Below are 25,295 nucleotides of genomic sequence, written 5' to 3'. Positions count from 1 at the left end.
GAAAGGAAAATGCTGACGTTTCCCAAACATCACATTACTCACTCACAAAACGCTGCATTTTGTTATTTTTTAGATTCTCGTTACGCTTCAAAAAATTGCTCGGTTATTGTGAGGAAAGATTAGGCATATGATTCCCATTTGTATTATTGACAGCCACTTTTGGTGGTATTTTCGTCAAAAGGTATTTCTTTTCGGCAGGAAAGGTTTTTGCATTTGATAGAAAAGGAACAATGCACTTCCTTTAAATGGATACAAGTTTCTTTATTTCGTATCTTTTTTTTAAAAAACTAAAATCAATGTCATAAGAAATGCATTAATTTAAAACAATCGAAGAAACATGAGTTACTTTTATACTCGTATGACTCCAATTTAAAAAAAATTATTAATGAAAAATATTTTAAAAAGAAAAAAAAAAAAAAAGAAAGAAAGCAAGGTTTTTTTTTCTTTCTTTAGTAGTAAACTAAAACAAACTTTTTTTCTTTCCTTAGTAGTAAACTAAAACAATCGAAGAAACAAGAGTTACTTTTATATAACTCCAATTTAAAAAAAATTATTAATGAAAAATATTTTAAAAAGGAAAAAAGAAAGAAAGAAAAAAAAAAGAAAGAAAAGAAAGAAAACCTGAAAAGTTTCAGATTTTAAATTACGTCCACAGGGGCGTAATTTCTTTAGTAGTAAACTAAAACAAACTTTTTTTCTTTCTTTAGTAGTAAACTAAAACAATCGAAGAAACAAGAGTTACTTTTATATAACTCCAATTTAAAAAAAAATTATTAATGAAAAATATTTTAAAAAGGAAAAAAGAAAGAAATAAAAAAAAAAAAAAAAAAAGAAAGAAAGAAAACCTGAAAGGTTTCAGATTTTAAATTACGTCCACAGGGCGTTATTTTTTAACATTTTGAGTGTTACCTTTATTTATTTAAATATCATATTCTTCGCACTTAAAACATAAAATTCAGTTCAAGAGCAATATCGCAAAAGCATTTCAATTGGAGAATACCTTTAGAATTTTCGATACACAGTCTCACGCGCTGGAGAGATTTTTTTTTTTTTTTTTTTTTTTTTTTTTTTTACAACGTTGCCATGGCTTGTTTGAAATCCTTGAGTTTGTTAATCGAAAATTCGTTAGTTAAAAGTTTTACAAAACATGAAATGGACAATAAAACAAATTCCAAATTTCGAATTTGGGTTTCCAGATGCCCATATTCGCAGTAGGATTACGTCATTCAAAACTGGATGGCTTTAGGTACCGTTGCTTTAGGTACACAATACGAGAAACATATAGAAATTTATGCAGATTCTTCGTTATTTAATTTCTTCAAATATAATACAGGGCAATAATATTAGGTGGCAACAGTTTGAAAAGTGAAAAGGACATTCACAGTGATTCGACGCAAAATCGCAAAACGAAAACCCTAAGAGACAAAGCCCCTTTAGACTAATAAATATATTATTTACAATGATTTTATATATATCCTCTTATGACAGGTTTAAGACTTTACGATGAGTTTTCTTAACCAGTTAATTTATGTTATCTTATGTCGAATTTTATTATTGATTTAAACTTTTAAATTGTTTTATATTAATCGTTTTGCATTGACTTTCATTCAATCATTAAAATTTTTATGCTGAGTTTTATTCATTGGCAAAATTTTTTAATTTACTTTGTTCTACCAAATAACGCTTTCAAATCGCATCATTTATTGCATACCTATGCATAGTTCATAACCCCCTACATAGCTCACTAATAACACAGTGAATAAAGCTGCAGAACTTTGGGAGTTTGATTCAGGTTCGAATGTCAGCCGAACTGGCTGGCTACATGGGCGTCTTCGTTGGTTTCCCCCATACTGTGAACATAGCCAGTTTCCTTTAGAAAATGCTTTAACAGGCATGCTTTGATGAGATTTTCTTCTAAGGTTTCAGGTTCTAAAGTTTTCTTCTAAGCTTTTTGTCTAATATTATTGTCTTATAATTTGGTGTTTAAATTATAAAGCTCCTGGTTACATTAATATTTGACCTAGAAATTTCTCAACTCGCCAATTGATAAACAATTTCGTAATAAAATTAGATAAAAATACTTATTAGTCCAAAGGGGGAATTTGCCCAGAAGGACTATTAATTCCATTTCGGCATTTTGCGTCCATTCACGATAAGCGTTGTTTCACTTTTCAAATTGATGCCACCTAATATTATCACCCTGTATTATATTTGAAGAAATTAAATAATGAAGAATCTGCATAAATGTATGTTTGTTTCTCGCATTGTGATAAAACAACGGTACCTAAAGCCATCCAAATTCGAATAACGTAATATTCCATAGAATATGGAATATGGGCATGTGGAAGCCCTAATTTGAATATGAAATTTGTTTTCTTATCAATTTCATATTTTGTAACACTTCAACGAATTTTTGATTAACAAACTGAGCGATTTCAAAGCGAGCAATAGCAAGACTGTACGGGGAGGAAAAAAAAGATCTCCAGCGAGCGAGAGACTGTACAGGAAATTCTAAAGCTATGCTCATTTTAAAATGATTTTGCGATATTGCTGTTGAACTGAATTTTATGGTTTGAGTACGTAGAACATGATATTTAATTAATAAAGGTAAGACACAAAACGTTAAAAAACCACCCTTTTTGACGTAATTTAACTACTTAATTTTTACTTCCTTGTACGAAGTAAAAAGGAAGTATTGTAATCGCGAAAAGTTTCAGGCAGCATATTTCAACGAAAATATCCATTTTGACCGCTATGGAATGCAATTTAACAATGTTTTTGCGTGATATCTGTACGTAAGGACAGAATAAAAGACTCGTTTCCTCCAAAAAATGATAAAACTGCTTTAGAATGAATTCTGAAGAGAATTTTTCGTGGCGTCTGTACGAACGTATGTACGTACGTGCGTACGTACGTATCTCGCATAACTCGAAAACGAGTAGCCTCAGAACGTTGAAATTTTGTATATAGCACTGCTATAACATGTAGATGTGCACCTCGTATTTTGGTTGTAATCGGCCGCACCAAACGTATATAAATACTATATTTATATATATATATGCACTCTGTTACTCGGCACAATGATCTCAGTTTCTTTACTCTTATATGTTTGTAAATTGTACATTTTTTGCTTTAAAAATGATTGAACTATGTTGATTTTAATCTTCCGGTTAAGGTTTTTATGCCTTTCGTAATTCTGGAAGCAATATTTGTACAATTATCAACAATTTAAAAGCTGTTTAAGTGCGGTTAAGTTTTAAATAACATGGCGGACATATTTGCTTACATTCGAAACAGCAGAATTGTAGATTTGTTGCCAATCTAGAGAGACTAAGCTTCGCAACAACAAAAATAACGCCTTCATTTATTATTGCGAATTAAATCATGCTTAATCCTTTCTGGAATTTTTTCGAGGAAATAAGTGTTTAAGATTTACTTCGTAATTTTTAATACGGATATTTTGAGGTTTTATGTATTTTTGCCTTGTCGCGAAGTGAGAACTGAATGAATTGAATGAGAAATACTCAATCGTCTGTGAAAAACATTTTTTGTTTTGTTTGCTTAACTTCTTTTATACATCGTTTTGGCTTTATTATAGTATTTGAATAGAACCTGTGGCAACGATAAGATAATTCTTCAAATGATATAAATTTTGTGCATTCAGAGTGTCGTTATAGTAAAAGAATATAGTGAATTTTAAAGAGTGCATTTATTCTAATGTGGTTTATGCGCTGTCGACGAAGTAGATTTAATTCAATCCAATCAATTTAAATGAAATTCAAGAAAAAAATGCGTATAATTTAATATTCCGTACAACGAAATCATGTGGTGTCCACATCAGATTTTTTTCTACTTAATTTACTTTTAATACTCTAATATGGGAAATGAAAGCGATTAGCTATTGTGCATTATTAGATTACTAATATGGCCAATAAATTATATATAATTATGGAATTAAGTGCCCTGAAGCCTTTAAACTTACGGGCATATTTCCGTAATGTAATAATGTATTTAGCAGCTACGGACGACCAGCAAAAATTTGCTTTGACCAAAAGCACAGTATATAAGATACTTTGATTTGCAAACAAGTTCTAAAACAATTACTAATTCGAAGTCCGTTGACCATTCTATTTTTTTCGGTCTTCTGCGAGGACGGCCGGATGTCGCTGTTTCCCTTTTCACACTTGGTTTCATCAACGATGAAAGAACCGACATCACACCTACGCTTCTACTTTAGCTGGACGCCAATTCAAAAATTCGCTTTGGCAAAGAATCGACTGAAATTCCTGGCCTGCAAGAAATGCTACGGCCATTGAACTAACGAGGTTGCTGATTCATTAATTTTATTGTTCCTACACCGTCTCAGCTGGCTGGGCTTTATAACTGATACCCGAAATGAAAGAAATTACTAAATTTAAAACGCTTCAGATATATTCGTTCCGAAACATTGCAGAAGAAAATTTTAAAATTCACAGGTAAATGCGTCATTGCAGTAGAGAATGTCTCATCAGTTTTGTATCTTCGGGTAATCACTACATGACTTCCGTGCACGGCCAATTCAACAACAGTACACATTTTTTGCTGCGCCTCATTTAAACTCATTTCGTCGAATTATTTCAACGTAATTAACCGGCTCACCAAGGCAAGTTGAAAATGACATAAAAAATTTGCAAATTTTTGAAAGTGAATATCTCAGTCAATTTTTGCCGTACGGGGAGTCCAAATTATCATCATTTTATTTTTTCATAACGAGTATAAAATTTTCCTAAATTTAACCGTTAGACCGCATTCAAAGTTCAGATTTTGTCAAAAAACTTGTTTATTAAAAAATTTCATATTGCCGAAAAATGAACATTTTCGTCATTTAAAACACTTCTGTAACTGGAAGTATATGAGTACGGACAACGACTGCGAAAATAAAGGCTAAAGGTCAGCAAGGAGGGTGTTTATATCCCTTTTCTCGGCTTGGTACTGCCAAAGGGAGGTGCACAACTAGATGTCATAGCATAATCAGTTTTGAGTTATACATACAAGTCATGAAAAACAAAATCTCTTTTGAATGAATTTTAAATCCAATATACAATCCATTTTGGAAAAAAGAGTCCTTTATTCTGCGCGTATGTGCAAAATAAAGGACACGTATGTCACGCAAAAACCTGTCCACATGGATTCTGGAGCGGTGAAAATGGATATCGTACAAATAAGTAAAAATACAAAAAAAAAAAAAAAAAAAAAAAAAAAATTCAAAATGTGAATTCAAAATACTCTTGTTAACACTGTAGAATTCAAAATTGTTAACACTGTAGAATTCAAAATTGTTAACACTGTAGAATTCAAAATGCTCTTGTTAACACTGTAGAATTCAAAATATTCTTGTTAATACTGTAGAATTCAAAATGCTCTTGTTAACACTGTAGAATTCAAAATATTCCTGTTAACACTGTAGAATTCAAAATATTCCTGTTAACACTGTAGAATTCAAAATATTCCTGTTAACACTGTAGAATTCAAAATACTCTTGTTAACACTGTAGAATTCAAAATGCTCTTGTTAACACTGTAGAATTCAAAATGCTCTTGTTAACACTGTAGAATTCAAAATGCTCTTGTTAACACTGTAGAATTCAAAATATTCTTGTTAATACTGTAGAATTCAAAATGCTCTTGTTAACACTGTAGAATTCAAAATATTCCTGTTAACACTGTAGAATTCAAAATATTCCTGTTAACACTGTAGAATTCAAAATACTCTTGTTAACACTGTAGAATTCAAAATACTCTTGTTAACACTGTAGAATTCAAAATGCTCTTGTTAACACTGCAGAATTCAAAATATTCTTGTTAACACTGTAGAATTCAAAATACTCTTGTTAACACTGTAAAACTAGCAAACTGCATGAAATGGAGCCCAGTACATACAGTCGACTCAGTCAAATTGCCGGAATGATGTCAGAGACAACATCCACGGCTAACACAAAATCATCGGTAATCTTAGAACACTTAAAAAACACAAGAATGGGAAATGGCTCATATTATAATTAAAAGAAAATTATTATCAACAACTTACCCGTATTTTCTAACGGTTTAATCTGGAGATATGTTCATTTTAGTTACGCAAATTAAATCAGTGTTTCAAACCAAAACATTGCATTGTGAATAACGGATAAATATACAACACGAAACTAAATTACCCTTGCCGATAAAAAAAAGGAGCATTAACAAGAGAACGTACATAACGTCCTTCAGTTATTGAATTAAACAATGTCATTGGATGAATATTTTGTGATAGTAATTTTTATATCATCACTTCTCCACAAACGAGCTTAAACATTTTTAGAAAGGCCAAGCGAAGCCACTGCACTAACTAGACAGTACGCAAATATATCTTTTATTTTTACTTATTTATGTTAAGATATACTAAGTTTGCTCCTAAGAAATCAGTGCTAATTGAAGTCAGAATTAAGTTTTAACAAGGCTAACATACCTGAATGTTATATGAAACAATACTAAGTGGAGAAAATTTTAAAGTGGTAGAAGAAAATGAGCATTAGTATAAAGTCTAAACTAATAAAAATACATTGGGAAAAAAAATCTGAAAGTTTTCTGATTTTAACGTTGGACTAAAAGGTTTGTTAAAAGTTTTTTTCGCTCTTGCTGAGTTCGCAGCAGTCTACTTTTGCTGCCCCCTTTTTTTGTCCTTTTAGCTTTATTTTTCAGCATGGTTTTCTTCGCAATTACCGCCATATACAGTTCAAAAGCAAAATTACAAAAATTTTAAAATGCAGCTTAGCATATGTTTAGAATTCTCGATGCAGTGTAAAGTGTTGCCATATTTTTTTATATTTTCTCATGTGTGTATACTAAAGTAAAAAAATAGATAAAGACAATTAATTTGTGGACAAAATCTATATCTTCAAATGTATCTTTAACAACTAAAAAACAGTCTTGTACTAAACCAAACTCGAATCAGCAAACGAAATATACAAGCTCAGACCGCTTAAACTTTCAGTTGCGAAGCACGAAAAATTACACTTCAGATAATAAATAAGGATAAGAAATTTAACGCGACTGAAAACTTTATAGAATATTTAGAGGGCACAAAATTTTCACTGCAGTTTAACACACATTCAAGGATTCTGAAGATACTAGACAATCGGAAATAAAAGAAATCCGATATTTATGTTACTGCAACGCGGTATTAAGAAACTGAAACTTCCTTCTTCCGTTACTATAAACACAATATAATCCTTTTATCCTTGTTTTCTTAACTTTCCGAGTTTGCAACCAGCAAAAGGAATACACATAGCCAAGTCGCATTTCATATCTTTTATTCTTTCTTGCTCAGAATGGCATAATCTGCTGTTCGATTTTGCATTGCCATTTCGGAAAGAGAATTTATGCTCGTCAAAAGAATTTACAACACTATTTTTGTTGCCACTCGAACAAACAAAATACAAGAAAGACGGAATGCTGGATGCTACGCGACAAGTAAAAGAAAGATCGAACTCAAAACTGTAACAAAATATTGACGGCGTAAAATCGGCCATTTGCTTCTTCACAAAAACTTCGGAAAAATAAATGGTGCAACGAGATCGCAATAAAGTCATCAGCTACATCAGACACTGAATTTATATCTTCTTTTATGACCTAGGGCCTCGTCTGAGGACGACATTGCATTCGGCCGTGGCGAGATTAAACAGCAAGGCCGAAGTTCTGAACGCCACATAAACAGACAAATCACGTTTCTCATTTCCCCTTAACGTCTGAATCGCCGGCGTAAATATGTAATGACTCCAAGACCTAAAATAGTCTTCTAATTCGTCCTTTCACGAGGCGGAGAGGAGTCTTTATCAAAGCCTTAAGAGAAAGAATCCCAAGAAATGCTAACCAAGAATTACGTAAGTTTGGTCTCGTTCTCTTTGTTATTAGATTTAACAGCTGAACAACATCCTCTGCTGTTTAGGGAAACATCATCTACAGTTGTTAGATGAACGTAAAACATATTGCATTCAACATAATAAGAAATGACATGATTCAATCTGTGCTTCTTCATATTTGTTTACAAATCAGTCATGCATCTTGGTCAGCAAAATCCATATTACAGTCAGCAGGTCCTGATTATCGTCTAAGATCTTTAGATACAGGCTTAAAGCCCAGATTTCAGTGAGCAAATGATCCTTCGTTCCTTCCTAACTCTATTAGAAAGTCCTCCACGAAGGCATCCTTCCCCTTAGGCAGATAGACCTAGTGTGTTTTGCCATAATTAAATACACCAACACCAACCTTCCTAACTCTGTTTTTTCTTCATTAAAAAAAATCTGATGTGTACACCACATTACTTCCTAGTACGGAATATTAAATTATACGCATTTTATTAATTTTTTTCCCTCAAATTTCATTAGAGATAGATTTCTAATTATATTAATTCAGTTCTTACTTCGCAACAAGGCAAAAATATATAAAACCTTATAAGGCAATTTCTCCCGCCTTCTTAGCATGCCTTCGTGGTGTAGTGGTCAGCACGCTTGACGCGAGTTCGAGAGGTCCGTGGTTCGAGTCCACGCGAGGGCATTGCTCTTTTTTCATCTCTCCTGTTTCGAAATAACCTAATGTTTCTACAACCTCAAAGTATCAAAAACTGAAAAATATAGACAAATATAAAACACCAAATACAGTTAATTTTTTTAAAAAATTTTTACAATTAAAATTAAGAGTTTCTACGAAAAAAAAAAAATTCGGCCAGCCGGCAAGAAGGCAGATTTTTCGATGCACAAAACTAAAAGTTTCCTTTTGGTCCTACTTGATAAAAAGACACTGAAAGTGAAAGTGCAGAAACTGACTTAATTCATTATTCTGCTAAGTTTCAAACGTAAACAAATATGGCTGATACGGTTAAAAAAAATTAGGCTTAGCAGCACTTAAACAACTTTTAAATTGTTGGTTATGGCAAAGCACACTAAGGTGATCTGCCAAACGGATTTGATGCCTGTCGTGAGGGACTTTTCAAAGGAAACTGACTCATATACACGTTATACATGTGGAAAACAACGAAAATGCCCATGCAGGAAGCCCGTTCGCTTGGAATTGAACCCAAGTCAGAACTACCAGTGTTCAGTGATTTTATCGCTATGCCACTGGTGGGCCTTTACACATAGCAGACAGCAAAAATTCCCATGCAATCATCCTGTTTGGACACTGCAAATACAATAAGGGATGAACTACCAGAGTGTCATTGCTTCAGCCAATCGAAAATTGATGGTCCTGAGTGACATAAATTAATTTCTAAAAGTATGCAATAATACCAAAACATTATTACATATGTGATGATACGTATTGCACTTTTTATCATAAAATTTTAAACACTGCTAAATCCCATAAAATATTCAAACATTTCTTAAAAAGTTTCTTAAAAAGAAACATGAACTAAAGAACAAATTTCCGCTGATTTGGCAGTCCCGATAGATATATTGTACGGTAAAAACAAATTTTTACCGTACCATACGTTACGTTCTTTTATTTCTCAATTTTTACCGTTACATGAGTACAGTAAAAATAACTCAATTTTTTTAACATGTCATTGCCAACTTGCTGCATATACATCACTAAAATCATCAAATGAAATTCAGAAATGTCCTGAAAACACATTTCCATCAAGATCTAATCGATACTTTCAAAGATTTGGACAGCATTCGTAAAAGAAATAATATAAATATGATTGATTATCCGTCATCGTCTGCTGAAGGAGACAAATTACCGATAATCGATTAAAGTTCAATTTTTATTTTCATAAATATTCATTACGCATACTAAGCGCTATTTTCTTTAAAAAAAAAATAGAGTATTTAAGCATTAAAACAGAAGACAAATTTTATCCATTAGCAAATTGAAGATTTTCTTCTTCAGCGTTTTGCTTTAAATTCACATCTTTTAAAAATGTCCTACTTTTTTTTTCCTCTCTTTTCTTTTATTCAGAACCATGCGACCGAACATATTATGCTGTTTTCCGCACGAAAAACTAACGTGAAGTACACATTTTATTTGAAATTTTGATTAGATATTTCTTCAAAATTTTAAATATCTGGCCTTCGGATTCCAATGACATACACTGAAACCCTAATTCCACATCAAACGCCACAAACTAAAACTCCAGGCGCTAAATTATACATAAATGTTAAATATGAAATACAAACGTGCTTTATTATCATTTCAAGAAAACTATGAAGAAAAAAGAAGTCTGAAAGCCTTCAGATTTTATAATACGCCCAACAGGGCGTTTTTCTAACGTTTTGTGAGTTATCTTTATTTATTAAATATCATGTTCTTCGCACTTAAAACACGTAAATTTCAATTCAACAGCAATATCACAAAATATCTAAAAACAGCATATCGCTGGATATAATTGTTTTTCCCCCGTACAGTGTTGCCATTGCTCGCTTTGAAATCGTTGGGTTTGTTAATCAAAAATTCATTAAAGTTTCACAAAATTTGAAATAGATAATAAAACAACAAATTCGGGCTTCCGAGTGCCCATGTTCGGTTGGAGGACTACGTTATTCAAAACTTGATGACTCTAGGTACAGTTGTTTCTTCACAATGCGAGAAAAATTCATGCATTCATGCAGATTCTCCATTATTTAGTTTCTTTAAATATACTACATGACGGTAATATTTGGTGGCAACAGTTTGAACGTGAATCGACGCAAAATGCCGTTCTGAAATTAATAGCCCTTCTGGGCTAACGTCCTTCGGGCTAATAAATTTTCGGAATTTGCATCAAATAATCTGTCATCGTATCGCGCAAAAAAAAAAAAAAAAAAAAAAAAAAAAAACAAGTTCGATTAAAATCATACAAAATATCAACGCTGAACATCCAAAACTCGACCTTGTTTAAAAAAAAAAAAAAAAAAAAAAAGTTTACTTATTACAGAATGATAGAAGAATTACTACTCTAAAGCAATAGAATAACGCAAAATTTCTACCATATACCTAAAAAAGAAGAGAAAAATCGCCAGGGGATGCAGTAATAGCAGATGATGTCACAGTGTTTATAAATAGTTTTTATCCACAATAATGTGTAATTTAATTGTACGCAATCTCGAGTACGTAAACATTGTTAAATCGTCCATTAATTGTAAACTGTAAATAGTAAAAATAAATTAAGTGCACAGCCATTAATCTTCTGTTTCCTGTTGAATTCTAAAGAAATGCAAGAGCATGAACAAAAACGCTGATCTTTTGGTTTTAAAGTGTTTTTCCCCCCTTGTTTGGAATTCTAATTTGCATAAACAAATAAACTTATCCTCCAGATTAAAATGATTAAAAATACAGGTAAACTGCTAACATCATTTTTCTGTTGATTATAATACGAGTAATTTCTCCTTGTCTCTTCCTGATATTATCGCAGTTAATCCGAAATTTAGCGTAATAAGTAATCAACATTTCATTTATTTAGTTTAAATTTTATTACCACATAAATCACGCAAGAAATAGTTAGTGAAGTTTTGTTTTCATTTCTGCATTAAGGTCATGAATACAGGTAAACTGTATTATGTGTATGAATGTTACGGCAGTAATTTTACTGTAGGGAAAATTTGAAAATTCACGAAACAAAAGCAGAGGAAGCAAAAAGGAAATTCGCGAAACTTTCGCGGCCGAGGATTTACACTAAACAATTTCGCAGCTATTAACATTTCGTAGGCGGATATCTTCCAAACAAAGCTATAACTCAAATAGTCAATACGTAATTAAATAAACATTATATTACACACTTTTAAAAAAGAAATTTACATTATAAATTAATCAAATTTCTAGAATCGCTTTCAATATTGATATTTTAGATAAAAATTACCACTTGATTAGACGGTGTTTTTATATTTTGTACTCGTACAGATTTTCTTCGTTAAGCTCCATGTTTTTAAAAAAGGATCATCATGCATCAAAATTCTTTACCGACATTAACAACCATGGTTAGATTAGGTTACGTGAATATGGCAAAGCACACGAGAACTATCTACTTAAGGAAGGAGTGCCTTCGAGGAGCTTTCAAAGGTTTAGTTTATATCGCTTCGATGGCTCTCTGCCTAAGGGGAGAGATGCCTTTGTGGAAGACTTTCTAATTAAAACCGGCTCGTATACACGTTATACATGGAGAAAAACACGAAAACACCCATGAAGCCAGCCCGTTTGCGGGATTTGAACCTTGGACCGAGCTACCAGTGTTCAGAGACTTTACCACTCGGCCGCTGGTTTCGAATTTTCAAACGAAAACTGGCTCGTATTCACGTTACGCACGGGGAAAATCACGAAAACAATATCATGCAAGCAGAACGTCGAACTACCAGTATTCAGCGGTCTTAACTCCTCGGCACTGGTCGGGGTGAGAGGCATTGGAAGGCGGTTTTAAGAGATTTCCGAAAACATGAAGAACCAGCAAAAGCTAAGTTATTCAAAGTTCTGGTTCATATAATAAAGCATTACTCTGCATTTTATCTCTGAGGAAATTACCGTTAACTTATATAATAATCACTTATATATGAAAAGAATTCAATCTGTAATACAGAAATTTAAATCTGAAAGCTTTCAGATTTTATATTACGTTAAAAAAGCGTTATTTAACGTTTTGTGTGTAACCCTTTTAAATATCATGTTTTTCGCACTTAAACCATAAAATTCAGTTCAACAGCAATGCCGCAAAATAATTTTCAAATGAGCATACAGTCTCGCGACATGGAGAAATTTTTTTTCCCCCGTACAGTTTTGTGATTGCTCGCTCTGGAATCGTTGAGTTTGTTAATAAAAAATTCGTTAAATTTTTTCAAAATTTGAAATGAATAATAAAATAAATTCAAAATTCGAGTTTCCAAGTGCCCATGTTCGGTTGGAGGGCTACGTTATTCAAAATCTAATAGGTCTAGAAGCCGTTGTTTCTTCACAATGCGAGAAATATTCATGCATTTATGCAGATTCTTCATTATTTAGTTTCTTTAAATATAATAAACGCCGATAATATTTGGTGGCAATAGTTTGAAAAGTAAATCGATGCAAAATGCCGTTTTGAAATTAAAAGCCCTTCTGGGCTAACACCTTTCGGAATAAAACTAATGAGAAAAAAATTATAAATTACCAGATTTATTCTATATTTGCGGGAAAATACTACATTAGCGAAATCTAAAACAAATTCCCTAAATTAATGGCTGAAATTCGTTCCATATCTCTTTATCATAGTTATCCCTTTATCATAGCCATCTCTTAAAGATACTTTACTATCATCAAATAAATTACATGACTAAATGGATCTTTATACACAAGCATTAAATGGATTAGCAAATGCATAGTAATTCTATATAATTTAATGATTAAAATAACTACAAGATTGAAGAGATATTCTGAATTCAAATTCAAACAAGAATAAATTTTATAGAATTCTCAGATCAAAAATTGCAAAGAGACCTATAAAATAGTTTTTCCTCTTTTAAAAACGTTTTGAAGTCTGCTTTTCTAACGAAAATGAATATACCCGCTAAATGATTTGATGCGTAAATGCAGTGACCGAGAGAAATCTCGATTTCGAAGACAGAATTCAGATTACATGTTCAAATGAGAACAAATATTCTTTTGAACTTCATAATGAATTCGGCTATTATCTGCGACATTATCACAACAAATGTACGCAGGATATTTTAAAATATGCTATACAAAACTGAACACGTTGATGAATATCCGCATTTACTAACAATTAATGAAATACAAACGATAATGATTATTATATAACGCCGAGCAAGAATTTCTCTTACTTTTCATAAGAATCAACATAGACCATGATGGCGCTTTTAAATAAAAACGTCAGGCGTATTTTTCTTATGATCAATGTAAATATTCCGAGTTCTTTTGTTAATATCGTGAATTCTGAATTTACACTAGCTTCAGAAGTCTTATACAAAGAATTTCACAGAGAATTCTCAACGCAGACGATAATCAGCTATAAATATATTTGCATATGAGCGGAAAATAACTCAATACGTTTTATTTTTGTCTGATCGTTATTTTCATTGATCGATATATTGAAACTTTCCAGTCAATGATATACATGCGTCATAATATTTCTAAATGAGCACAAATGGTCATTAAAATAATTGTATTCTACAAGGTAACTAATACGTTAAGAAAAGTTGAAAGGAAAACAGATGCAAACATTTAAAATTGTGCGAGAAAAACCGTTACTCAGTCAGAATACTAGGAGATACAACTGTTTAATTTTAATCCGTGGATATTGAAGAAACACAAAAGGTTACAAATATTTTCTAAACGTTTGTGATAATTCATAATCTCATTTTATGTCGAAAGATAAGATTATAATTTCCGAAAAACACGAGTACTGCAATAACGGTTGTAGTAACTTAACGGAAACAACTTTAAAAAAGTTAGGTGAGCAACAACTAAAAAAGTTATAGACATCCTGAGAAAGAAATGAGATGGATATAACGTATAATTTACATACATTGTTCATTTCCCGTGAACACTTTTTTCATTTATAATCAAAACCCATCAATTTGATCCAAAATATTTTCCTTTTTTACAAAGAATTTCACAGAGAATTCTCAACGCAGACGATATTCAGCTATAAAAATATTTGCATATGAGCGGAAAATAACTCAATACGTTTTATTTTTGTCTGATCGTTATTTTCATTGATCGATATATTAAAACTTTCCAGCGAATGATATACATGCGTCATAATATTTCTAAATGAACACAAATGGTCATTAAAATACTTGTATTTTACAAGGTAACTAATACTTTAAGAGAAGAAGAAAGGAAAACACATGCAAACATTTAAAATTGTGCGAGAAAAACCGTTACTCAGTCAGAATACTAGGAGATACAACTGTTTAATTTTTATCCGTGGATATTGAGCAAACACAAAAGGTTACAAATATTTTCTAAACAATTGTGATAATTCATAATCTCATTTTATGTCGAAAGATAAGATTATAATTTCCGCAAAACACGAGTGCTGCAATAACGGTTGTAGTAACTTAACGGAAACAACTTTAAAAATGTTAGGTGAGCCAAAAAGACATCCTGAGAAAGAAATGAGATGGATATAAGGTATAATTTACATACATTGTTTATTTACCGTGAACACTTTTTTCATTTACAATCAAAACCCATCAATTTGATCCAAAATATTTTCCTTTTTTACAAAGAATTTCACAGAGAATTCTCAACGCAGACGATATTCAGCTATAAAAATATTTGCATATGAGCGGAAAATAACTCAATACGTTTTATTTTTGTCTGTTCGTTATTTTCATTGATCGATATATTAAAACTTTCCAGCGAATGATATACATGCGTCATAATATTTCTAAATGAACACAAATGGTCATTAAAATAATTGTATTTTACAAGGTAACTAATACGTTAAGAAAAGTTGAAAGGAAAACACATGCAAACATTTGAAATTGTGCGAGAAAAACCGTTACTCAGTCAGAATACTAGCAGATACAACTGTTTAATTTTAATCCGTGGATATTGAGCAAACACGAAAGGTTACAAATATTTTCTAAACGTTTGTGATAATTCATAATCTCATTTTATGTCGAAAGATAAGATTATAATTTCCACAAAACAGGAGTACTGCAATAACGGTTGTAGTAACTTAACGGAAACAACTTTAGAAAAGTTAGGTGAGCCAAAAAGACATCATTTGAAAGAAATGAGATGGATATAACGATAATTTACGTACAATGTTCATTTCCCGTGAACACTATTTTCATTTATAATCAAAACCCATCAATTTGATCCAAAATATTTTCCTTTTTTACAAAGAATTTCACAGAGAATTCTTAACGCAGAAGATATTTAGCTATAAAAATATTTGCATATGAGCGGAAAATAACTCAATACGTTTTATTTTTGTCTGTTCGTTATTTTCATTGATCGATATATTAAAACTTTCCAGTCAATGATATACATGCGTCATAATATTTCTAAATGAGCACAAATGGTCATTAAAATACTTCTATTTTACAAGGTAACTAATACGTTAAGAAAAGTTGAAAGGAAAACAGATGCAAACATTTAAAATTGTGCGAGAAAAACCGTTACTCAGTCAGAATACTAGGAGATACAACTGTTTAATTTTAATCCGTGGATATTGAACAAACACAAAGGTTACAAATATTTTCTAAACGTTTGTGATAATTCATAATCTCATTTTATGTCGAAAGATAAGATTATAATTTTCGCAAAACACGAGTACTGCAATAACGGTTGTAGTAACTTAACAGAAACAACTTTAAAAAAGTTAGGTGAGCCAAAAAAACATCCTGAGAAAGAAATGAGATGGATATAACGATAAGTTACGTACAATGTTCATTTCCCGTGAACACTATTTTCATTTATAATCAAACACCCATCAATTTGATTTAAATATTTTCCTTGGACCAATTTCGTCGGGTTTTGAAGATTTAACTATAAGTTTTTATTCATATTATGGCGCCCAGCTGGTATAGTAGTTAGCGTCGCTGACTGCCGTACTGAAGAACCCGGGCTTCAATCCCGGAGAAGATATGAAAATTTATAAATGTACACTGTCGGTGCGGCACGGCGGCATTCTAAATAAGCAGTAAGCCGAAAGTTCTCTCTTGTGGTTTAGTGGAAGGGGGAAAGGTTGGAATAACTTGGACCCTCTCACCCGAGGTACTCTCCGTCAAAATTGGGAGACGGAACTGTGCTAAATCGCACTGTCACCTACCTATAAGGTGCTCAAGGCTCTTGCAACGGCAGGCGTATCTTGCGCTCCTTGCCACGAGGAATTTAGTGGGCTGGGATGACGTTACTGTCAGGCAAGTGAGCATAAGTAACAATAAAACAACAACAATTCATATTATTGGACATTTTGGTACATAAAGCCTCGATTTAGTTTCCGCACCATTCAGACGGTACACTTTATCGCTCTTTATTTACCTTTTCAAGGCAAAGTAACGCATCTGCAAGCATTAGCTCCGATGACTCTGCGGTTTCCTCAGTGATAGGGTCTGATGACTTTGTTGACACTGTTTGGATCCAATCGTCAACTGAATGCGGAATTCCAATACACTTACAAAGTTTGATCTTCTTTGGTAGAATAATAATCTAATATCAAATTCCTAACAGACTTGGAGATAATTATCGCTGCGTCTGAAGTTAACCACAGTGACTTGAGAAGGTTAAAATAACCTTTTTACTAAGCCAGAACTTTAACATCAACGCACTTCTCATACTAACAGGGTCAACCGCCACTTGCGGCGATGTCACTTAAAAGTTACAGTGAAATTTAAACTTAGTAGTCAAAAACTACATAATCGATTTTAAATTCTAAAAAGTTGGCTAGGAGCATCTCAACGGCCTAACAATTAAATGTCGACAGCAATAAGGCAAAGCCGAAGCAATTGCAATCTTATCAGAATGGATTTTTATCTTATCAGAATTGCAATCTTATGAGAACTTAACAGAATGGATCAAAATTGCAATCTTATCAGAAATTAGAATGGATTCTTATCTTATCAGAAGTTTATTCTAATCAGAACTTATCAGATTGAATTCTTATCTTCTCAGAACTTATCTATCAGAATAGATCAAAATTGCAATCTTATCAGAAATTAGAATGGATTCTTATCTTATCAGAAGTTTATTCTAATCAGAACTTATCAGAATGAATTCTTATCTTCTCAGAACTTATCAGAATGGATCAAAATTGCAATCTTATCAGAACTTACAAGAATGGATCAAAATTGCAATCTTATCAGAACTTATAAGAATGGATCAAAATTGCAATCTTATCAGAACTTAGAATGGATTCTTATCTTATCAGAATTGTATTCTAATCAGAACTTATCAGAATGAATTCTTATCTTCTCAGAACTTATCAGAATGGATTCTTATCTTATCCGAACCGGCGAAACAGAGTAACGTGGCCTCCAAAGACCTGTCTTACAATCCAAAATCTCAACTTAAATCCTCTAATTAATTAACATTTCTGGTGAGGAAACAACAACAACAAAAAAAAAAAAAAAAGAGCAGTTACAGTAAAGGCCCTAAATCAGAATAATTGGTTAATTAAAACAATAATAACCCTATGCACTTCCACGGATATTAAGCAGTCAGGTACTGATATCACTGTTTTAATTTCAAGATATTACGGACAATATACACTTCATCACACGGAAAAGATCATCAAAGAATGAGTGTTGCATTTTGTGCCAGTAACAAGCAAATGGTACCTTGAGTATTCGCAGTTTTAATGTAAATCAATCAATCAATAAATAAATAATGTTGCAGGAACTTTATTAATGTAATGATCTCACTAAAACTCTAATGCAAAAAGTAAACTACGTTTGAAAAACCACTCTATCAACAGCTCTCATAATCAAGATCTCAAATCGAAAGAAAACAACCACTTTCAACGAAGACAAATCTAACGATCAGCTTATTTGTGAAGCCACATAGAATCCAATCAAATTAAGCTTCAGTAAAACTTTCAAATCTTTCAAAATAAATTTCTCGAAGCTCAAGATGCTAAGAAATTTTCATAGGTGTTTCAAAAAATATTTACAAATTTAAATAAAATAGTTTCCCAAACAGACTGCGGTATTAGCATTCCATAACTTTAAATCCAATCATATCATAACACTTAAGTCTAGTAAATACATTTTATTTGGTAAAGAAAACCAAATAAAAATATCAATAGCAAATCCATACAGTGATTGAAAATCTAGCTACAAATTACAACACGCATCATCCGTAAATTAGAATATTTTCATTAAACAAAGAATTGGCGAAATGCAAACAATAAATGAACATGAAACCTGATTCATTTTTAACAAAATTACATCGAAACGAGTAGAAGATGACGCATTTGTTGTTACTAATCTGGAACACCAAGTAGCGAACTACTAACGAACCGTTCGAAACATGACGTAAATGAACAGAATTGTTGGATCGACACTAAGCAGGTACTTATAAGCCTAATTAACATCTATTGATTGAATGCATTCAAATGTACGCAAGATAGATGAGCATGCAGCAAATGGTTGTCCCAGCAAAACAGATTGAGACACGCCACAGATTAAGAACTTCATTTAGATAATAACATGTCCATTTCGTAACCATAATACGCCAGCTTTTAAAGAGCAATACTATATAACGATATTGCATATACACATGCTGTTCCACAGTTAAATCAACCAAGTATGCAAGTAGTGTCAAATAGTTATTTGACTTAAATAGACACTATAAAGTCATATCGAATCAGCATCGCAAGTATCTGCATGCAAGAGCTACGATTTAAACGAATCCATAAGCTAATTTGGCACATAAATTCAAACAGATGTTTAAATATGTTAATGCCACCCGAAATTAATACAAAATCATAAACTAATTGAAGCTTCTACGTTTGAGTGCAGAATATTTGGAGCTATATAGAGTGGAGCATTGTGAGAGTGCCGCTGGCACCAACAGAGAAAAAAAAAATGAACATCAAATCCACTGAACTCATTATCCATTCAAAGTCAAGATTTTAAGATGATTACTCATAATCTCAAAATATTAAAGTACTCACTCTAAAACAGTTACATACACATACACACAAAAGAAGTCCGTCACAGATTTAAAATGTTGTTAAGTTTCTCACATTAAGCATGCATCTCCCAAAAACTGCACAACTGCGTTGCCTATGTAACAATTCTGTATCTGGCAGAATTTGGCATTATTTGCGCGAAACGACAACCACATAAATATCTCGTATTTTTCGTACAATGCTCTATTAGGGCATAAGATATATTCAAAGAAGAATTTAATATCGAATCTAATGTAATTTCAGAATAAATCTGAATTCAGCGCAAAAGACTTCTTCACAATAATGTTCAGAAACTTAAACTTTTCAAACTGATGAAATGTTATGACAAAACCCGGTGATTAATCTGCTGGAATAAACGATGCTCAACCACGGGAGATTAATTCAATGAATCATTCTCCACATTTCAACCATACATTAAATTCATCCACAGCTTTCGGACTTTGTAGCTAAGGGGCAAGAATCTGGATCGAATTATCAAATACATCATTGAATTTGCATTTTACATTGCTTCAAATTAGAAAGCAGAACTTGTTGAATAAAGACTGTTAGCTCATGGAAGAAACTTTACATAAGATGGCCATTCCACGAACTACTACACTAAACGATTTTTCCTCATCCTCTGATCCAGTTACATTCTAAGTCTAAATGACATAAACATTGTCTTGGATAAGAAAGAGATAATTTAAAGATCACACATTCCGGGCATGTGGATATTGTCTCTATATAAAGATGCATAAGATGACTATCATGTTAAAATCTCCTCTATTCCAGATCTGGATTAAAAAGTGAAGATAATGCACAAGATTGTACAGATTTCACATATGATTCATCTAAGTCAATTACACATATGATTCACCTAAGTCAAAATTTCATCAACTAAATATCTCGCACATAACCAATCAAACGCTGAGATGCGGCATATTAGAGCACGAGTTCCCTCAAATATTGTCCTTTCGCTCTCAACATTGAGAATAAATCGAATAGAATTCTGTTATACACTTCGAAAAATTGTGATCATTTTTCAAAAGAATTCTGTTATACACTTCGAAAAATTGTGATCATTTTTCAAACCCAGTGGGTATACGTCTCCAAACTCCTAAGACGATTAAATCACAAAAATTTAAAGTGTTACTCATTTGATGCTTGAATATTTTAAATAAGATCGCTCATTCAGAATAGAATAAACCTGCCCATTCGTTCTGTGCGTTTAATTTCATCGCTATATCAATTAAATTCACCTGTACTACACATACTAAATTGACTTTTGCGATGAAAACTGAATTTTTATACAAGTACTGTCCATCTCCTTTGCTGGCATGCTTCGCAGCATTTCGTAAAAGATTCCCGTTTTACATATGTATGTCGCCAGGAAAATTTCTTTTTTGTTGCTTCAGAAAATTTTCACTTTGCCCAAGAAAATAACTTTTACACTATGATAATCCTTCAATGACGGCCTAAGCATCACGGTTCCTCGTGCATTAGAAGTTCTATTTATGAAGTTATTCCCGTTCTCAAATAAAATTACGTCAGACTCTGACAAAATTTTCTTTTCTGAACTCCAAAGGTCTGTTTCTATTCTATAAATGTTAAAATAGCAATATATTTAAAGGAAGAAATGTTCTACAAAAGTCTAGTACACACTGAAAAAACCATCTTCCAAGTTGAGGAAACTACTCTACTCGACAAATTTTAAACTCGCACGCGAACACCGAAAATATTTTGCAAATTATGGATGCATCAAGCATTACACTGGCTATCAGCAAGATTAAAGGGTCAGTACATTTCAACATCACTGGCGCCTCCTTACGCATAAAACAAAATCTATTGCTCCTGAATTTCAAAAATACTTTGCCAAAAGCATAATTCACCGCCAATATGAAACCTAAATTGTATTAGTTATTTTTAAAAAGCTGAAAAAAACATGTTTTGAATCGTACTAAAGCATGAAGAGCCCATATATCTTTCCCCACAATCAGTTCCTTTTACATATCCCACCGCATAAAATCCTTTTCTGCAAAAATCGGAAAATTATTCTGTAATTTCCACAGAAATTTTCTACGAGGGACTGCATATCAAATGATAAGAAACTCACCAGTAAAGAGCAAGCGTGAGTAATCCGAGAAGACTCAGTCTTGGGTGCTGTAACCGCCGGGCTGACGGCAACCACCGATTCCGATAATCCACAAACAGGGAAGAGACAAGTCAAGGATCTCTCTGCACTGACCGTCACAAACCAACTGAAAACTCTCACGAGCATAAACTGGATTTACTAGCGTCCTCTGCCGACTACTCAGACATCGGCGCATGCGCCGAGAGGTGGAGCGGTCCACTCAGATGTAAAGGGAACTCTGGTTTTGATTTAGGGAGGGAAAGCATTTGTTTTGGTTTATCCTCCCAGCGTCTTCTCCTGGAAGGGCGAGAGTGAAAGAGGTGTCTCCGCGAAACTCATGTTATTTTAACTGCGTTACATATGACTTATTTTACTAAGCGATTGCGTTGTAAATGACAAATCTCTGAATAAAATAAGGAATATGTTATTTCTGATATATTTACTGTGCAACTGCGTTAGAAATTCCAAATCACTCAATTAAAAGAATATATTATTTTTGAGGTTTAGTTTACAGTTTAGGGATACAAGACACATAATATGGTTCAAATATTCGAATATTTGACTGCAATAAAAAGTTATTCGTTATGCTTAATGCGTACAATTCGTTTCTTAAGTTCGACATTACACTATGATTTTACGTATATAGGAATTCTACTACTGCCTTTTGACTAAACTATATTTCCCTTCTATTCCTCACAGACTGAATAATAAACACTTTTTCTGCAATTTTGAAGTTACTCAATTTCTAACTGGACATGGTAAATTCAATTCATATCTGAAGAGATTTAGATTACCTAGTACAGACTTGTGTTCATGCAGTTTCGGTGGAGTACAAAATGTCGAACATTTGTTTTTTTATTGTTCAAAGCTCAACGAAGGACGAAAGGAACTCATGAACTCATTTCTAGGTTAAACTCTGTGAATATTACATCCCCCCCGCCCTCTTCACGTATTTGTCCAACATAAAATGGCTTTCTCTTTCTTCTGTAAATTTATCTCTTACGTGTCATCTGTGAATTTGTAAGTTTATTTTATTTTGTGCTGTGTTGTAGTATTTGTTTGTTTTTTTACTTACCTCTGTAAGCCTTGTGTATACTATGTGGTGCACAAGGATTTAAAATTTCCAATTAAAAAAGATAATAAGTTATATCACATAACTTTCTTGACAAGAAATGACAAACGCAGTTACGAGCAATAAGTCAATGGTAGCAGGAAATTTTATTGTCCAGTAGTAATACAGCTCTTAAGAGATAATTAAAAGTGTAATGAATTTGGCATAATACAATTGCAGAATTAACTAGAAATATGGTATAAGCGTGGCGCTGATGCAAACAGCATACAATCCAGCTAAGAGTCTGGCTATGTGAATGGTCTGACTGCGGGGACCCCCAAAAGAGCTAGAATCTTGAACATAAAGTATCTTGAATGTTGGAACCGAAATACACAGTAACATTAAGATACAATAACATGCCGAACAAATATTAATTTAGACTTCTAAATTTAGCAGAGATGAGGAACCGAACTAATAAGTAGAAGATCATGCACAGAAGGGATGCTTGTGGCAGCTACACACAATCGGTCTGATTGCGAGAATCACAAAAGAACATCTAGTATCTAGTATCATCTAGCATCCTTTCTTAACATCTAGTATCTTGAACACTGGAACCGAAATATACAGTAACATGTTCCGCAGAGATTAAAAACCTAACTAGAAGATCATTCATAGGATGGATGCTTATGGCAGCTACACACAATCGGTCTGATTGCAAGAATCCCAAAAGACTCTAGAGTCCTGAACATCAAGAACCTTGAACATTGGGACTAAAATGTACAGTAACATGCTGAGCAGAGATTAGGAACCGAACTAAGAAGTAGAAGTTCATGCACAGAATGGATGCTTATGGCAGCTACACACAATCGGTCTGATTGCGAGAATCCCAAAAGAGTCTAGAATCCTGAACATCAAGTATCTTGATCATTGGAGCCGAAGTGTACAGTAACATGTTCCGCAGAGATTAAAAACCTAACTAGAAGATCATTCATAGAATGGATGCTTATGGCAGCTCCACAGAATCGGTCTGATTGCGAGAATCCCAAAAGAGTCTAGCTTTCTGAACACCTAGTATCTTGAACACTGGAACCGAAATATACAGTAACATGTTCCGCAGAGATTAAAAACCTAACTAGAAGATCATTCCTAGAATGGATGCTTATGGCAGCTACACACAATCGGTCTGATTGCGAGAATCCCAAAAGAGTCTAGCTTTCTGAACACCTAGTATCTTGAACACTGAACCGAAATATACAGTAACATGTTCCGCAGAGATTAAAAACCTAACTAGAAGATCATTCATAGGATGGATGCTTATGGCAGCTACACACAATCGGTCTGATTGCAAGAATCCCAAAAGACTCTAGAGTCCTGAACATCAAGAACCTTGAACATTGGGACTAAAATGTACAGTAACATGCTGAGCAGAGATTAGGAACCGAACTAAGAAGTAGAAGTTCATGCACAGAATGGATGCTTATGGCAGCTACACACAATCGGTCTGATTGCGAGAATCCCAAAAGAGTCTAGAATCCTGAACATCAAGTATCTTGATCATTGGAGCCGAAGTGTACAGTAACATGTTCCGCAGAGATTAAAAACCTAACTAGAAGATCATTCATAGAATGGATGCTTATGGCAGCTCCACACAATCGGTCTGATTGCGAGAATCCCAAAAGAGTCTAGCTTTCTGAACACCTAGTATCTTGAACACTGGAACCGAAATATACAGTAACATGTTCCGCAGAGATTAAAAACCTAACTAGAAGATCATTCCTAGAATGGATGCTTATGGCAGCTACACACAATCGGTCTGATTGCGAGAATCCCAAAAGAGTCTAGCTTTCTGAACACCTAGTATCTTGAACACTGAACCGAAATATACAGTAACATGTTCCGCAGAGATTAAAAACCTAACTAGAAGATCATTCATAGGATGGATGCTTATGGCAGCTACACACAATCGGTCTGATTGCAAGAATCCCAAAAGACTCTAGAGTTCTGAACATCAAGAACCTTGAACATTGGGACTAAAATGTACAGTAACATGCTGAGCAGAGATTAGGAACCGAACTAAGAAGTAGAAGTTCATGCACAGAATGGATGCTTATGGCAGCTACACACAATCGGTCTGATTGCGAGAATCCCAAAAGAGTCTAGAATCCTGAACATCAAGTATCTTGAACATTGGAGCCGAAGTGTACAGTAACTTGTTCAGTAGAGTTCAGAGACCGAACTAAAAAGTACATGATCATGAACAGAATGAATGCAGATGATGGCTACACACATATCGGTGGCTCTAGCATGATCATATGAATATCTGCTTGGGCATATGAAGGACTGTAAATCTCTTGAAATGCTTTCCGTTAAGGAAAATCAAGTGAATGGAAGAAAAGGTGATGAAGACTTTTTTGCAATGTTATGAAATGTGGGCTTTCGAGAAAAAAAAATGTGCATAGGAATCGCATACCGAAAGATAAAAGACAGGTAGGAAAAATTAAGCTACGAAACGAA

At 33.1% G+C, this 25,295-nt stretch overlaps 1 protein-coding gene and 1 non-coding gene across 7 annotated transcripts in view; one reads left to right on the top strand and one right to left on the bottom strand.

Annotated features, from left to right (window-relative positions):
* LOC118192366 (plexin-B-like) overlaps positions 1-25,295 on the bottom strand; it is a 447,998-nt gene that overhangs the window by 361,905 nt on the left and 60,798 nt on the right. For 5 of the 6 annotated variants that reach the window (XM_035363312.2, XM_035363314.2, XM_035363315.2 and 2 more), the window contains exon 1: positions 21,713-21,862. The exons of the other annotated variant lie outside the window; for it this stretch is intronic. The gene's annotated coding sequence lies outside the window, so the exon portion shown is untranslated. Of the gene's footprint in view, positions 1-21,712; positions 21,863-25,295 lie in introns of those variants that run through there. 6 annotated transcript variants of the gene reach the window in all.
* TRNAS-CGA (transfer RNA serine (anticodon CGA)) lies at positions 8,498-8,570 on the top strand. Its single transcript has one exon. It is a non-coding gene; the product is annotated as a tRNA-Ser (tRNA).

This window comes from Stegodyphus dumicola, chromosome 6 (assembly GCF_044657685.1).
Source record: "Stegodyphus dumicola isolate Sdum_Otavi_A_Nest chromosome 6, ASM4465768v1".
NCBI lineage: Eukaryota > Metazoa > Arthropoda > Arachnida > Araneae > Eresidae > Stegodyphus > Stegodyphus dumicola.
The sequence above is the reverse complement of the archived record's forward strand: the minus strand, read 5'-3'. Positions and strand labels throughout refer to the sequence as shown.